General features: G+C 45.1%; 1 long non-coding RNA gene across 2 annotated transcripts in view; it reads right to left on the bottom strand.

The window, feature by feature from the left end:
- Nucleotides 1–5,316: 5,316 nt before the first annotated feature.
- The window catches only part of LOC112470934, a 4,308-nt gene continuing 3,718 nt past the window's right edge, over nt 5,317–5,906 (bottom strand). For both annotated transcript variants that reach the window (XR_003043087.1, XR_003043086.1), the window contains exon 4: nt 5,317–5,518. This is a non-coding gene — a long non-coding RNA (uncharacterized LOC112470934). The remainder of the gene's footprint in view (nt 5,519–5,906) is intronic.

Here is a 5,906-nt window from a genome sequence, read left to right as displayed (position 1 = left end):
CGGCTCTTAGAAAAGAGGTAGGCAGGAAAGTTAGGGGGTTTATGGGTCTGCCTGCAAAGACACTGAGGTCATCCTATCTTAGAAGGGATCCTCCCTAATCCACCCACAATTAAGCTAGCCAGAAGGCATTTTTTTTTAACTCACACAAAGAAACCGGTAGGCAGAGATTTAGGTACCAGTTTAAGCCAGTCACTCGCACCTGTGCAATGAAGACCCCAACGACCTTCAACTCACCTGAGTCTCATTATACCATCATTATAATACGCATATGCCCGGAAGTTCATTAATATCATTATAACAGATTGAATTCTGGGAACAAACATGCCCAGAAAGCAAAATGATGGATCACTGAGTCCTGTCAATCTTAGTTGTCAATCAAAGAAGCCCACTCCTCTAAGAAAAGTGACCACCCACCCCCAAAAGCTTTGTCACCAGGCCTTCTGAGCCGCGCTTTTCCTGCTCAGGCCCGCTTCCTCCTCTGGAAGTACTTTCCCTTCTAATAAAACTTTTATTTTCTACTGTATTTTGGTGTCTTGCTCAATTCTTTGTTCGAGACATCGAAAACCTGGGCGACGCGCCGGGAGAGGACCCCATTCTCCAGTAACACTAAGAGAGCATCACATTTCCATGCTTCAGCCTATCGGAGGAAGTATTGTGTCATTTTGGGAAAGTTACCGAGCCTCCCTGGGCCTTGGTTTCACCATCTGCAAATTGGGAATAATAACAGTATCTGTTTTTTAGGGTCCTGTGCAGACTTGGTGGGTTAATATGAAAAAGTGTTTCCAATGGCCTAAATTACCAGCTCCAGCGAGAGCTCTAATTAGTAAAATATTTAAAACTGCCGCTCCCTGGCGGGGCTGGTTTTCAGCTTTGAAGAAGGCAACACACATAATATTTTCCTTTCCAGACACAATTTGTTTGTGGCCTTTGGGATGCAGACATGAACCAGACCAGGTTCCAGGAAGAGAGAAGGCAGGAGTGTGGGGTGGAAAGGTCTGGCCTTTCCCAGGCACAGCCTCCCGTTTTCTGAAGGAGTTGGGTCTTGAATTATGCCTATGACCCTACAGCAGCCAGATAAGAGAGTGGAGGCTCAGCAAGAACGAGAGTGGCCCAGATGTCTTGTCTCTGCTGGACAGTGCACATCTGGACATAGTGAGACTCCTGCGGGGGAACGTCTTGTCTCTGCTGGACCGTGCACATCTGGACATAGTGAGACTCCTGCGGGGGAAAATCTTTACTAAAAAGATTAACTCTGGGTGATTGTCACTAAGCAGCAGCCCCTGGCACAGCTGGACAGAAGAAGGAACTTCCTGAGAGTCCATCTGACACGTGGGCTTCACCTCCCAGACGAAGGCGTAGATGCCAGGGCTGGAACCCTGCTGGGTGAAACCGCTGCCATCGCCACCTCCAGCAATGCACCCCTCACACCGATGAGGTAAAGCAACTTGCTTAGGATCATGGGGCAAATGAGTGGTGGTATTGGGGTTTGAATTTAGCTCTCAAGCCCTTGTACTAAAGAGGAATTTGCACTCAAAAAGCTAATCCCCTTATTCCCCTTTGTTCTGCTTCTGTGGATTTGCATACTGCATAGGTCCTAGGGCAGAGTGATCTCGAGATCAACTGAAGACTCACCCTCCCTATGATTGTTCTGTCTCCCTAACAGAAGTATTATTGATTTGGCTTAAGAATTGTCTAACTTCAAATGGCCCTTTTGACAGAAGGGCCCTCTGTTGAATTATTTTCTTGAAATTTTAAGGTCTATTTCCCCGCTCCATTAGGAGCTCCCTAAGTCAAATATGGGGGAAGGTTCCTCTAAGCCCACTGTCTTAAATTGTATGTTGAAAAAATTTAAGAAAGGGGATTACGGGGTCAATTTGACCCTAGGAAAACTTCGTACTCTTTGTGAGCTCGAGTGGCCTGACCAACTTGGGAAAGAACAAGGAAGAGCCAGCAAAAGACATCCAACATATTTTAGCCACCTGCTGTATAATCATTGAAAAGGACTGCATTCTAACAGCGGCCCGTCAGGAGGCAGATGAGGCCTTTGCTAGGAACCCCCAGGGCCATGACCCTGGAACAGAGGTAGTATCTAGCTGATCCTGATTGGAATTATAATACCTAAGAGGGAATGGCCAGATGTGCCAAATTTCTAGAGGTCTTCATGGGGGGAAAGAAAAAAAAAAAAAGGAAGACGAAAGTCGTGAACTATGAGAAGCTTAGAACCATTACTCAAGAAAAAGATGAGAACCCAGCCAGCTTTTTAGCCAGCTGGAAGAAGCCTTTAGGGGGTATACTAATGGAGACCCCACGTCCCCTGTAGGGTTAGCTTTGTTAGGCCAGTATTTTATTAGCCAGTCAGCCCCTGATATCAAACGCAAGCTTCGAAAGCTGCAAATGGGGCCACGGACTAACCGAAATCAATTACTATATATGGCCTTCATGGTCTATAACACTTAAGATCTTGAAGAGGGAAAAAGAGAACAGAATAAAGAAAAACAACAAGCCAGGATTATGGCTGTCGCAATTGGCCAGGCCCTTGGTAGCCGACAAGCGTCTCTTAAGAGACTGGGGGATAAGGAGACATTGAGTTCTTGCTTCAAATGCAAGAAAGTAGAACATCGGGCAAAAGACTGTACCGAAAGGCATCTGAGCCCCTGCCTCGCATGCAAAGAAACTGGTGCTAATCCCTGGCATTGGAGAGTTGACTGTCCACACTCTCAGAGAGAAGGGTGGCCAGCCAACACCCTAGTACCCCAGGTCCGGGAACTGCGTGACTCAAGAGGTCCAGGGCCATCCTCGCCGCCCCTGTCCAGGAATGTGGTCATCACTACCGAGGAACCCCAGGTAACTCTGGTCATGATGGGTAAGCAAATTCAGTTTCTTTTAGATATGGGGCAACCTATTCTCCCTGCATTTGCAGGAAAACCCTCCTCAGGAACTACAATTATTACAGGAGTAGAAGGAGAAGGCAAGGTCAGCCACTGACCTGCCCATTGAAGATCGGATCTTTCAGCACGAGTTTTTAATAGTTCCAAGCTGCCCAGCTCCCTTGTTAGGATGGGATATTTTAACTAAATTAGGAGCAATGTTACAACTCGGGTGTAGACCCCCCCCCACCCTCCAAGACTTTTAATGCCTCAGAATCAGTTAATATACCAGAAAACATTGACCAACAAGTTAATCGCGTGGCTCGGTATAATGGCAAGCCCGGGCAAGTAAAAGTTCAGCTGCTATGTTCCTTCACCAAGATTCAGACTTATTAGCTGGCCCAATGATAGGAGCGCCTTCCCCGAGATCTCGGTAATCAGGAATTTTCTCCCACTTCACCCTCGGACTCTGAGAGGGAAACGAGTTCTCTCAAGACCCCATCTATTTCATTACTCCCTGAGGAAACTAGATACGCACCCTCAGGGGCGTTAACATACTGATGATGGGGAAATATGAGCACGTGCACGACCTCTGATCTGTATTTGTCTGTGTTATATGTCATGTGGTGGTTCAGTTAAAATTCTAATTATGATAGAAAGAAAAATGTTTTTTGGTAACAGAAGGTATCAAGTATGGAGAGTTATTTTGAAGGGAATTGAAGGAAAGGTGTTGGTCTTAAAGTTGGTTATTTCTGAATGAGTTGAAGAGGCAAACTGAAGGAACGAGGAAAGTGGTAGAAGGTCTGTGAAGAGAAATCCGGAGAGAAATTTTATGTGATTGAGCCAAACGAGGTTAGACATTTAAATATCAAAAGTAAGCTAATGCAAAACTAGAGTTGTGTTTTCATATTTCTTAGACTATTAGTCTGCTACTGATGTTATGGAAAAGTTTTCTGAGTAGAAAACAAGGATTCCGTGCTTAATCAAAAGAATTTCTGTTTTATGTTGCCTTGACCAGTTTTCTGAGACTTTTAGAGAATATACTACCATTGGCCCAAAGTCTGAGGGCCAGATGCTCCTGGCTATACGTTTCAAAACTTGGTCTGTGCCCAATATTCAAAGGAAGCTCCAAAAGTTGGGGCCTAGACCTAAACCCCACAGGCTGCCTTGGTGCCAGAGGTCTTTAAGGTGTCCAATAACTGGGCCCATAATTGCCCAAAAAGGCGCAATATTTGGGCTGCCATAATACAGGGACCATCTCGAGGTGACCCTAGACAAATAAAAACCTTACATCTCGGTCAGCCATGATTGACATCATCAGGACTGGGGCATCTCGCAAGCTCCAGTCCTAGAGAAATCCATCATGATCACACCAGTGGAGACTCAGGTCACCCTCGACATGGCTGGAAGGAAAAAAAACCTGAACTTTTACTAGATACTAGAGCTACCTACTCTGTCCTGACCCATCGCCTGGGCCTCCCTCCAATGCTAACTGTACAGTGACAGGGATAGATAGTCAGCCTAAGGTACTTTACTCTTCCCATTGTGAGACCAGGACTAGCAATGAAGTTCTCTGCCACATATCAGGACCAGGGTCCAGTGTGGAAAGCGCCTCATCTGGAAAACTGGGACACAGCCAAAAAGGGGGGCAGCTCCCTTGCCCACCACACAAAGTGCGTTTGTGGGGAAAAAAGGCTAAACCATTCATAGACAACCCGCCTCTATGTCAGGAGTTCCCACTCACAGAGCGACTACCTTCCCACAATCTGTTGAAAGTTGGCCCTCAACACAAACAGAAAGGGCCCCACTCGAGACTCAGGAAGGATAAGGCTATGCTTTCCTCCAAAGTTTTCACTATAACACCAACAGAAAAATGCATAACATTTAGTAAGTGTACTAACTAATGTTTTAACATCTCAGATAACATGACCTTGAACTGCAGCTTCACTACTTCTGTAAGGTATGCAAATGTGAGCATGTTAAATTACCCACTGGATGGTTTCTTATTAATGGAAGACCTTGTTCCCTGGGAAGACTAACTTATTATGCCTCAAAAGTCTTCAACTAGGCACCGCAGTGAACTCATCCTTGACCCCAGCTGTAATAGTGACCTACACTTATTTAATCCAGATGAATTTAATCCAACTCCAGAACACGGAGTTAGGGAGTTGGCTTTATTGCTTTGTTTTTATTTATTGTACCGGTTATGACTATTGCCCTAAATATAGAAGTTAACAGAATAGCCTGCTCCATGGTAAAAGCCTTAAACACAACCTCTCAGGACATCCATGCCATGGGAGAAGAGTTAGGACAGGTCAGAGAAGCTATCCTTGAAAACAGGGCCGCTATAGACTACCTGTTACTCAGACATAACCATGGATGTGAAGAATTTAAAGGACTATGTTGTTTTAACCTCTCTGACAACTCATTGAAGAAAAAGTGAAACAAATTCACGAAGTTGTGTCCAATATTGAACAGAGGACAGGAATTTTTAGTCTTGATCTCCCCGCCCTCACTTCCTGGCTGCTCAGTCTCGCTGGGCTAAGGGAAGCCTTTCTTATTTTCATTTTGTTTATCTTCGTAGGAGCTATCTCTTGTTGCTGCATCCAATGCGCTCCCTCCCACCTGCAGGTCCGTTGCCAGCTGGATACCTAAGACAAAACCGAAACCGAAGGGAAGAATTTTCTTACAGCGGCAAAGCGATCAATTTCATCTTAAGCTGGTCTCATATGAGACCGATCAAAAGAGGGGGAAGATGATTTGGGACATCACCTGTAAGATTCTTAATCTTTTAGCAGGAGATGATATGAGACGTCTCTTGCAGAGTTCTTAATTTTTTAGTAAACCTAGTTAAGTTTTCTCCTTTCTTTGGGAAAAAGATCCTCTCCCCCATATCTAGATAATGACCCTGAAACTGGTAACTCAGGTTCTCTGGGAATGGCCCTAGGCCAGGCAGGGTCTTAAGAGTCTGAGAGGCAAGGGGACTTTAGATCAAAGATTTTTTTTTTTATTCTTTAAGTGTATCTTCTTTTCCTTGTC

This window comes from Pteropus alecto, unplaced genomic scaffold, assembly GCF_000325575.1.
Source record: "Pteropus alecto unplaced genomic scaffold, ASM32557v1 scaffold45, whole genome shotgun sequence".
Lineage (NCBI taxonomy): Eukaryota > Metazoa > Chordata > Mammalia > Chiroptera > Pteropodidae > Pteropus > Pteropus alecto.
Note: the sequence above shows the minus strand (reverse complement) of the source record. Positions and strands in the feature narration are given on the sequence as shown.